The following is a 12,037-nucleotide window of genomic DNA, read 5'->3' on the forward strand; positions in this document are numbered from 1 at the left end:
CCTCTACCCGTTACTGATAAAAAGGAGTGTTAACAAACGTACGGACAGGTGGACAACAAATAGCAAAAAGATATTTTTATGTGATACAAGCACAAATTAACAATTTTCGGATTTTTTCCCTTTATTTCTACTGTTAAACCTTGCTTCTTGCCAAATTTCATGATTCTAGGTCACTGGAAAGTACCTGTAGGTTTTAATGAGTGAGCTTGCGAGTGTCAAAATATGTGACATAAATGGCTGTATCTTTCGAATGCAGCGACATACAGGCTTAAACGTTTTACATTGCCTCCGGCCGCGGTGGCCGTGCGGTTCTAGGCACCTCAGTCCGGAACCCTGCTACGGCCGCAGGTTCCAATCCTGCCTCGGGCATAGATGTGTGTGATGTCCTTAGGTTACTTAGGTTCAAGTAGTTCTAAGTTCTAGGGGACTGATGACCTCAGATGTTAAGGCCCATAGTGCTGAGCCATTTGAACCATTTTTACATAGCCAACGGACTGTAGACCTTATACACTCCTGGAAATTGAAATAAGAACACCGTGAATTCATTGTCCCAGGAAGGGGAAACTTTATTGACACATTCCTGGGGTCAGATACATCACATGATCACACTGACAGAACCACAGGCACATAGACACAGGCAACAGAGCATGCACAATGTCGGCACTAGTACAGAGTATATCCACCTTTCGCAGCAATGCAGGCTGCTATTCTCCCATGGAGACGATCGTAGAGATGCTGGATGTAGTCCTGTGGAACGGCTTGCCATGCCATTTCCACCTGGCTCCTCAGTTGGACCAGCGTTCGTGCTGGACGTGCAGACCGCGCGAGACGACGCTTCATCCAGTCCCAAACATGCTCAATGGGGGACAGATCCGGAGATCTTGCTGGCCAGGGTAGTTGACTTACACCTTCTAGAGCACGTTGGGTGGCACGGGATACATGCGGACGTGCATTGTCCTGTTGGAACAGCAAGTTCCCTTGCCGGTCTAGGAATGGTAGAACGATGGGTTCGATGACAGTTTGGATGTACCGTGCACTATTCAGTGTCCCCTCGACGATCACTAGTGGTGTACGGCCAGTGTAGGAGATCGCTCCCCACACCATGATGCCGGGTGTTGGCCCTGTGTGCCTCGGTCGTATGCAGTCCTGATTGTGGCGCTCACCTGCACGGCGCCAAACACGCATACGACCATCATTGGCACCAAGGCAGAAGCGACTCTCATCGCTGAAGACGACACGTCTCCATTCGTCCCTCCATTCACGCCTGTCGCGACACCACTGGAGGCGGGCTGCACGATGTTGGGGCGTGAGCGGAAGACGGCCTAACGGTGTGCGGGACCGTAGCCCAGCTTCATGGAGACGGTTGCGAATGGTCCTCGCCGATACCCCAGGAGCAACAGTGTCCCTAATTTGCTGGGAAGTGGCGGTGCGGTCCCCTACGGCACTGCGTAGGATCCTACGGTCTTGGCGTGCATCCGTGCGTCGCTGCGGTCCGGTCCCAGGTCGACGGGCACGTGCACCTTCCACCGACCACTGGCGACAACATCGATGTACTGTGGAGACCTCACGCCCCACGTGTTGAGCAATTCGGCGGTACGTCCACCCGGCCTCCCGCATGCCCACTATACGCCCTCGCTCAAAGTCCGTCAACTGCACATACGGTTCACGTCGACGCTGTCGCGGCATGCTACCAGTGTTAAAGACTGCGATGGAGCTCCGTATGCCACGGCAAACTGGCTGACACTGACGGCGGCGGTGCACAAATGCTGCGCAGCTAGCGCCATTCGACGGCCAACACCGCGGTTCCTGGTGTGTCCGCTGTGCCGTGCGTGTGATCATTGCTTGTACAGCCCTCTCGCAGTGTCCGGAGCAAGTATGGTGGGTCTGACACACCGGTGTCAATGTGTTCTTTTTTCCATTTCCAGGAGTGTATTTCACATAAATTCCACCTTAATACTTTAACCATTACAGAAAAAAGGGTTCTTAAGAGACGGATGGACTACAGACAGAAGGACAAAAAATTGGTCTAATAAAGGCTTCATTTTTACAGATTGAATTACTGAAGCCCAAAAACAGGGAGAATATATGTTCCTGGTTGTCTACTTACGAGTTACCGAGTAACAGAATGCAGGGACAAAATTTGGATCTGAGCCAGAGATTTCTTTCCAGATTTTCTACGCGCACCACGCAGAAGCGCAGAGCCTGCCGGCTCCTGTGGTCAGTGCCTCCTGACCTCTCGAGCTGGGAGCTGCGGTTCGCTGCGGCTGCCAGCAAGAAGCGGCGGCCGCGCAATTGTCATTCGCGTGTAAGGTGTTAATTGCTCAGGAGATTATGCATCCCAAGACGGCCATAAGCAGCTGCGGACCGCGGGCGGGAAGGCTCAGCTGCGCATGCGCGGCTCTCACAGCCGCTCCCGCACAGCCCGAATAGCAGATTCTCCCAAAACGGAACAGAGAATATATTGCAGGAACGATTGTCTTAAGCACTGCCGTCATGTCAGAAAACAATAAATAATACAATCTAAATCTGTGTTTAGTGTGGACCGAATGACAATGTAAACATGTTAACTGAATTTTCCGTCGGTTCTTGGTAGAACAACATTGTAATAAATGAAAAGCACCAGTTTGCTTTTGTTCTACTGTATTACTTTTACTGTGTTAACCGGTTTTCGGCTTACAAGGCCATCTTCAGACATTTACTGAGCATTGTCACCAAAGAAGTTACAATGTTTGTAAACAACATTGGAACAGAAGTTACACGTCTAGATTGCAGCAGAGACATACAGTAAGTAACATCTTTGACAGTGTGGTGGTAATACATTGAAAAAGTAAAAAATTGAACAGTAAATAAATAACAATGGAGTAAAGTTGGCAGAAGTAAAGCTGTGAGGACCAGGCGTGAGTCGTGCTTCAGTAGCTCAGATGGTAGAGCAATTGCCCGCGAAAGGCAAAGGTCCCGAGATCGAGTCTCGGTCGGGCACACAGTTTTAATCTGCCAGGAAGTTTCATATCAGCGCACATTCCGCTGCAGAGTGAAAATCTCATTCTGGAAAAATGGAGTACACAGGAAAAAACTTTAACACAAAATAGGAACAGCATGCCTACATAACAGTTTCTAATAATAAACAAAAACAATAATATAAAATAAAATTAATGCTTGACAAGGCTACTTCAGGAGGTATAAAACATGGAGAGCGATACACAAACCAATTGAAAGAAGAAACAGTTATCAAAATAACTACAGAATACATAAGGAAATTAAGCAATATCAATAAGATAAACAGAAATAAATAAATAAATGCAGGAAAATAGAGAAGTTTGAGGTAACATGCAGTAAATCCAATCCTTGAGAGTGTGGTGGTACTGCACTTTTAAAAGGTAAAAAGGCTGAACAATATACAGATGAAAAAGGAGAAAACAAGAAAACATTAACATTGTACTCAAAACTGTGGCTATGTAAGAGTGTGCATTAAATAGATGAACCAAGCAAAATATAAACAATCTTTGATGGGGTCGAAACTACATTCTATATGGAATACATAGACAACTTCAATAAAATAAAAAAAACTTAATGAATACAGGGAAATGGGAACATATAGCAACAGACAGTGTTGGATGTAATGAACAACAGAGATGATTATATGAAGTTTAGGAGAGGGGAAGTGTTGAACTGTGTTTGGTCATTTAAGATTATATCTGGACTGTGGTCTAGATGTTTGTTAATTTCCAGGACACCAGCAGGTTGAGTTTATGGCTTTTGTTTGGTACGTGAAGTACATGGGACACTGGCTGGTAGTTGTGACCCTCACTCAGTACATGCTCAGCAAATGCAGAGTCATAATTGTCCAACCTCCAGCTGCATTCATGTTCAGCCAGCCTAGTTGCTATGTCTCCGTCTGACTGACCAATGTAAAACTTGTCACAAGCAGAACAGGTAATATTGTATACCCTACTGTTGGCTAATAACTGGATCCACTCTTTCCTATTGAAAATACACTAGGCTGTCGTGTTCTTAACATATTAGGAAAGCCTATACTTCCAGGCTTTCAGTGCTTTGACTAAAATCTGTGATACCTCTTCTAGATATGGTAGCGAACACCATTTCTTCCAGACGGTGGATGGGGAAGCAGATGGGGCATAGAGGAGGGGTATAATACTCCGCTTTTGTTTCCTAAGCGAGATGTGGTCTATAAGAACTGGACTGTAGCCATTGGCTGTGTCAATAAATTTTATTATATCTAACTCTGCTTTAAAATCATCTCTGGATATGGGGTTGGATATGAGACGGTGTACCATTGAGTGGAAAGCTGCATGTTTGTGAAATATGGGGTGTTGTGAGCTAGAAGGAATTACTGTGTCTGTAGTTGTAGTTTTTCCATAAATTTTAAAATAATGTGTGTGTGTGTGCTGATGTCAATGGTGAGGTCTAAGACGTTTATGAACTTGTTCCCAATCTCCATTGTGAACTGAATATTTTTATTTTGACTGTTTAGTTTTTTCAAAAATGTGTTGAGTTGTCTTGTAGTACCAGTCCACATATACAGGACATCATCCACATATCTAAACCAGTATTTGATATTTGCACTCAAAGGTCCTGTTTTTAGAAAATGTGGTTCAGAATGATCCATAAATATTTCAGCCAGTAGTGGACCAAGAGTGGCACCCATAACTAAGCCGTATAATTGTTTATAAAGAGTCCTGAAGCAGCCTTGTCAAGCACTAATTTTATTTTATTTTATTATTTTTGTTTATTAATAGAAACTGTTATGTAGGCATGCTGTTGCTATTCCGCGTTAAAGTTTTTTCCTGTCTACTCCATTTTTATTAATTTACTGTTCAATTTTCCACTTTTTCAATGCATTACCACCACACTGTCAAAGATGTTACTGTATGTCTCTGCTTCAATCTAGACGTGTAAAGTCTCTTCCAATGTTGTTTACAAAAACTGTAGCTTATTTGGTGACAGTACTTAGTAAATGCCTGAAGAGGGACTTGTAAGCCGAAAACCGGTTAACACAATAAAAGTAATACTGTAGAACAAAAGCAAACTGGTGCTTTTCATTTATTACAATGTAAACAGTTTGCATCTATTGGCAAGTTTAAATACAACGTATGATTTGCAACATCCCTTCGATAAACAATGATTAGGCTACGGCAAATAAAAGTTGCAAAATCGGGCCCTGAGGCGTGCTTGAATAGCTCAGATAGTGTAATAAGTAGCTGCCAAAGCGAAAGACTACGGAAAATTTCCGGAGAGGTATGCAATTTTAAATCTCTCGTTACGTTTCAGACTTGTTTTACATCTGCCGGAGGCAGTCTTCTGAAACATAGTTCTACTATAATTACAGTGGCTTGGTGACATTAGTTCTAACGCAGAATGAGAAACCTGAAAATATGGAAAGCTAGGGTTCGATGGCCTGCCAGCGTTAAGGTCATTAAAGACAAGTGTGGTGAAGCTGATCGACTGCAAAATTAATTGAGTAATCATCCAAAATACGCCTCAAATGCTTTAGGGAAACTATAGAACCTCAAAATAGCCATCAATGAGCGTGACAACATACAGGATGGGGTAAGTAAATGTGGCCCAGAGGACAGAGTTTCAGAGTATAAAGAAACAAAGCAGAGGAAAGGAAACACAGGACTAACCTGACAATAACAGATGTTGAAAGTGGCCACCAGTCTGACCTCTGCTAACAAATCTGTGAGGCGTGAAGACTTTGCAGATGTGTCCCAAGGATCGGCCGGCTATGTGGGCACTTACTCCATCCTGTTAGATGTAACTTAGATCCTTTCCCCCTCCATTAACACTGCCATAGATGGTATTCACTCATCTGGGACACTTTCTTTTGCCCCACCCTCTACTTTCTAAACACAATTCCTTTGTCTTTCTTGCTTCACGATCTCTTTCCACACCGATGGTGCTGTGTATGTAGACAGCGTCAGCAATCTCTTATTTATCCAAGCAAATGGCCCATGGCCTACTGGAAGCTATTCTCGTTGACACCACTTCGGTTACCTGTGTAACAAGTGTCTTAAACAGAATTTAGTTCATTGTAGGTGCCAGGGATGATAGCGCATGGAATGTAGTGTTGTGTTGATGATGAGGTTTGCCGGCCGAAGTGGCCGTGCGGTTCTAGGCGCTGCAGTCTGGAACCGTGAGACTGCTACGGTCGCAGGTTCGAATCCTGCCTCGGGCATGGATGTGTGTGATGTCCTTAGGTTAGTTAGGTTTAACTAGTTCTAAGTTCTAGGAAACTAATGACCTGAGAAGTTGAGTCCCATAGTGCTCAGAGCCATTTTTTTTTATGCAGTTTGATGCTGATGATGGTGAGAGGTAACTGGTTGAAACCTGGTGTTGACACACAGCCTACTGTTCCATAATAACGCAGTGGAGTTCAACAATGACCATAACCTCTCCAACTGACAGAAGGATCTCATACATCTTTTTCACATCCCCAGACCAATAGACACTGAGAAGAGATTCGGAATGCAACCCAGTCGATTTTCCCAAAGTCTGATGGTTAGGGGCGGAGAATACGTTTAATCAGCTATTGAAACTGACTGCATCCTTTACAATGGGACCAAATTGTCATTTGCCTTAACGATTTAGGGGAAACGAAAGACACTATGAATCTTGGTGGTCAGATGGGGAACTGAATTCAGTTCCTCCAGAAATTCAGTCCAGTAACAATATATCATTAGTTAATACATCGTTGGGCTCAGTCTTTTGGGTATTGTGGATGCTAGAGCAAATTTTCGGTACCTGATGGCAGTGGTCACATGTTATTGGATTGCGGTCGAAGCGTACAACAATGGTGTGAGGACTAGTCACTTTCCCATGTTGACAGGTACTTTGCAGCACCAGTTGCAAAAAAACTTTTGAAAGCTCTTGACAGGAAGCAACAACCCTGAGAGAAATGATAGGGCCTGATAAATGTATGCAGACGCCTATTAGTGGACACTGATGTGGAGGGTGTCCACCCTACCCCTTTATGGTGGCTTGAACTCTGCTGGGCACACTTTTACTGGGATTGTTGAATGTCCATAGTAGAATGGCAGCCCATTCCTCTTCAAGAGCCGAAGCCAGAAAACATACTGTAGCGGCACGACCGTTTACGATAGGGCAAGTTAGTTTTGTCCGATATTCAGAGCATGAGTTACAGCCAAGTGCGGGCCGGATTGCAGTAAGTTATACATACCAGTCATTGAGAAGACAAATAGAGGCCACAAGGGCGTAGAACTGTCAGAGAGGGCGCACACAGCAGTTTCCATGGCGCAAGTCACAGGCAGAAGGGGGCCAGTGGCCAACCTAAGTGTTGCGTGTATGTGATCCGAACCGGTGCATTAGCAAAACAGAGGCATGCAGCCGAGTATAAATAGGTGCCGTTTTCTAACGAGAGTCATTCAAGTGTGATAGCTCTCCTGGACGGCGGGGCGTGTTGCACCACTGCCTACCCGCAGATCAGATGGGGCGCCAGCATTTCAGTCCATGGCAGGTCCCTGGTTCGACCCTCTGAGGCCAACGCAGAGTATTCAAGTGTGGCAGCTGCCTGGAAGATGGTGGGGCATGTCACACCGCCGGGCTACATGCAGAACAGATGGGGCGCCAGCGTCCCAGTCCACAGAGGGTCCTTGGTTCGACCCTCTGAAGATGATGCAGGGTCCACAGCCAACCAGAGTGGGCCACTCTTCGGCTCGCTACCATGGGCAGTTGTCTCGGCTCCCGACATACGCTGGAGACTTCCGAGGCGAGGGCCACAGATATGGACGCCGGATAATGGGCACTTGTTTGTCGCTGCATTCTCAGCCACGCCGGCGAGAAGAGGCAGCAGCTGGCCGCCCACGGCTCACACCAAGCAGCACTGAGTCGGCAGGGATGCAGACCGCCGAGTCAACTGCAGCACCCTGACGACGACGCACTCCGAAGGCGTACCAGTCCAGCACGACACAGCGTTGCGTGGCACAGGCCGCTGGGGTACTTCCTCAGCATTGCGAGGCCTGTGACGCAGACCAGGTTGAATGGAGCATTGTAGTGGAAACAAATAAATCATTTGGAAAGTTCTCGGCGAGTATTAATACGGCACGTCCTGGCACTCACCCACTACATCTGGTGTGAATACGCCACATTTGGCATCTGATACTACAACAATACTCATTTTCGACGCTAGTGCATGGAGTGAAGATGGCATTCAAGATCATCCCAAAGGTATCCCATTCAGTTCAGGTCCAGACTATGGAAAGACCAGTCCATTTCAAGAATGTTATTGTCCACTAACCATTGCCTCATAGATGGTGCTTTCTGATGGAGTTCTCATGTTACTGCAAACAGTCATCATCTCCTAAATGTTCTTCTACTGTACACAGTATGCAATGCTGCAAAACGTGTGTTGATATCCTTCCACATTTAGCGTTTTATTAATAACAGTAAGGGGACTGCACCCTAAACACGAATAACACCCCCATACCGTAACACCATCCCCTCTATACTTCACTGTTGGCGCTATACACGATACAGGTAATGTTCTCCAGGTATTCGGCAAACCCACATGCTTCCATCGGATTGCCACAGGGTATAGCGTGATTCCTCACTCCTAAGCGCTCGTTTGCATTCATTGATAGTCCAGTGACGCTGCTCTTTATGGCACCTCCAGCGTAGCATTGGCTACAAAAATCTGTGGCTTATGGCGAGCTGCTCCACCTTTTGACTCCATTCCTTTTAATTCCCTCTACACAATCATTGTGGTATCTGAACTGCTCGTAGCACTTTGGAACTGACGTGTGGTTCCCGCCGCTGATTCACTGCGATTTTGACAACCATCCCTCACAATGCTCGACGGTCGCCGTCCTCCAGTACACGACGTCTGCCTGGTACTGTTTTAGTTGTAGTTATTTCTTCGCATTTCCACTTCACAATCGTCGTCAACAGTTAACTTGGACAGCGTTAGAAGTGTTGAAATCTCCCTGATGGATCTGTCATTCAAGTGACTCAAGGTCATTAGTCTACAACGGGGCAGAAGCGCAACTTTATGAAGTTCTGAGTGATCGTCGCAGTTTAAGCACTCGAAGCAGCGGCATTCGTAGTTCTGACAATTTGAGATTCCAACAAAAATCAAAGCTTTATTATTGCAGAGACGATAGGTAGAAGAAGTAGATTCGGAAAATACACTAGCTGGAGTAATGTTCATTTCTCGATTGATTTATCCTGGCAAGATAAGAGTTATCGGGTCCTCTCTGACATTTAACCAGGCGCTCTGCAATTTTACATTATGTTCAATACGACGCACGTGTTCAGCTATAAGTAGTCCACATTCAATAACGATTATATAAATAGTGGAAAGAGGAAACAGGAAAAATGACACATTTTATATACGTTCATAAAAGGTAGAGATACAATGGCACGTTACAGACAAGCGGATTTAAAGTGGTGACACTGACAAAAAAAAGTTCCTTAGAGGAGAGGGAGAGAAGGAAAAATGTCGTGCAACACAAGTAAGAGACGACGGACAGGAAATGGCGTGACGGAGACAAGAAATGGCAAAGAACAATAACTGGGAGCAGAGAGAGAGAGAGAATTTGGATACACATGTTAATGCTTTATGAGTGCCTTCTTCAATGTAAGCCCGCATCTCGTGGCCGTGCGGTAGCGTTCTCGCTTCCCACGCTCGGGTTCCCGGGTTCGATTCTCGGCGGGGTCAGGGACTTTCTCTGCCTCGTGATGGCTGGGTGTTGTGTGATGTCCTTAGGTTAGTTAGGTTTAAGTAGTTCTAAGTTCTGGAGGACTGATGACGATAGATGTTAAGTCCCATAGTGCTCAGAGCCATTTGAACCATCTTAAATGTAATAGGACACTGAATTGTAGATAGAGTTCTGTTTGCCCAAGAGGTGGAGAGCAGCAACAGAGATAGAATTTTTTTTCTTTTGTTTTGCCTCTTGGGCAAGCACACATGAGGCACTAAACAAGTCAGACCTTGGTATTACGGTGAGATGGCCGGTACTTAATCTAATATGAGAGGTACTGGGGTGCAAACGCATTGAGGAACCGATAAAGCACACATACGATTACAAGAACAGTCAATAAATAATGTAACATTTCCTTCTGAAAGAAGGTTTGTTTTATTCAGGATTCCAATACTCCGTTTTATTCCCCACTCTTTTGGCAAGAAAACCCTATTTTTCAACATAATGTCCGTTCAGTGTGATGCCGTCAAGCCACTTTATTAGGAGGGCCTTTATTCCTACCGACACCGGAACCAACGTCTTGCTGCATCAATGACCTCCCCATCATCCACGTTATGCTCCCCGCGGACAGCACCCTTCCTTGGGCCAGAGGGATGGAAGTCCTCTGTTAGGCGGCAAGGAGCCCAGCGGGCAGACATCTGAATACCCCCTATAGTGGATTAGTGTGTCAGCGTTACCAACAGACACATCTGGTTCAGCAATGAGATGTTTGATTGTGATCCGTTGATCACCTCGAATGAGAGATATATACTTATATGGATATGGTGTCTGTTGTTTCGGACATGTCCGAAACAACAGACACCATGAAACTTCCTGGCAGATTAAAACTGTGTGCCCGACCGAGACTCGAACTCGGGACCTTTGCCTTTCGCGGGCAAGTGCTCTACCATCTGAGCTACCGAAGCACGACTCACGCCCGGTACTCACAGCTTTACTTCTTCCAGTACCTCGTCTCCTACCTTCCAAACTTTACAGAAGCTCCCCTGCGAACCTTGCAGAACTAGCAGTCCTGAAAGAAAAGATATTGCGGAGACATGGCTTAGCCACAGCCTGGGGAATGTTTCCAGAATGAGATTTTCACTCTGCAGCGGAGTGTGCGCTGATATGAAACTTCCTGGCAGATTAAAACTGTGTGCCCGACCGAAACACGAACTCGGGACCTTTGCCATGTCTCCGCAATATCCTTTCTTTCAGGAGTGCTAGTTCTGCAAGGTTCGCAGGAGAGCTTCTGTAAAGTTTGGAAGGTAGGAGACGAGGTACTGGCAGAAGTAAAGCTGTGAGTACCGGGCGTGAGTCGTGCTTCGGCAGCTCAGATGGTAGAGCACTTGCCCACGAAAGGCAAAGGTCCCGAGTTCGAGTCTCGGTCGGGCACACAGCTTTAATCTGCCAGGAAGTTTCATATCAGCGCACACTCCGCTGCAGAGTGAAAATCTCATTCTGGAAACAGACACCATATCCATATTAAGTATATAGTTCTTGCAACACCGACCATGCATGATCTTCTTCTTCTGTGCGGATGCACACATATTCCCCGAACTCTTACGGGTCTAGGTAAGAATGTCTTCCACGAGTAATGAGTGTGTAGAGGTGGGTCACAACGAATGTAGTGTTTGGACATACAAAGTGAGGATGTGGGTCTCGCGGGAGGCGTGCGCGAGATAATCCCTGCAGTCGTGCTATCCTCCGTGCCCTCGGTGGCTTAAATGGATAGAGCGTCTGCCACGTAAGCAGGAGATCCCGGGTTCGAGTCCCGGTTGGGGCACACATTTTCATCTGTCCCCGTTGGTATATATCAGCGCCCCTCAGCAGCTGGAGGTATTTTAATTTCGAATGAGAGAGTCCGCACGTTCCAACACTGTAGGAATCACAGATGTGTGCGGCCGTCCGGGACGTAGGAGGACCGTAAGGTCTGCACGACCTAGTTGCGATGATGACAGAAGCCTGGCCCAACGACTCACCGTGCTTTTATTCACTGCCAGGTCTCCGAAGACATTCTGCAAACGCCTACGAAAAGGTGCGATGCTCTGGTTTCTAGGTGAAAAGAAACTCAATGGCAGCCCTCTGGCTTGAAGGCTACGTATAGCGCCACCACCAAGCTGAACTTCATGAAACTGTACGAACGAAAGCGGGAATATTCTACGACGTGACACAACAAATTCTACATTTTTTCAACCGAAATTGGTCGAGAAAAAAACTGTGTTACATTACTTATTGAATGCCCATAATAGCAATGGCAGCCACGTAGCTTGTCGTCTGTAACCAGCCTGACTGGGATACTGGGTGTGGTGTGCAAAGAGTGT

The 12,037-nt window shown here is 46.1% G+C and overlaps 1 non-coding gene across 1 annotated transcript; it reads left to right on the plus strand.

Annotated features, from left to right (window-relative positions):
• Nucleotides 1-11,424: 11,424 nt before the first annotated feature.
• Nucleotides 11,425-11,499, plus strand: Trnat-cgu (transfer RNA threonine (anticodon CGU)). The gene has a single exon. It is a non-coding gene; the product is annotated as a tRNA-Thr (tRNA).
• Nucleotides 11,500-12,037: the final 538 nt, after the last annotated feature.

Source organism: Schistocerca serialis, chromosome 1 (assembly GCF_023864345.2).
Source record: "Schistocerca serialis cubense isolate TAMUIC-IGC-003099 chromosome 1, iqSchSeri2.2, whole genome shotgun sequence".
NCBI lineage: Eukaryota > Metazoa > Arthropoda > Insecta > Orthoptera > Acrididae > Schistocerca > Schistocerca serialis.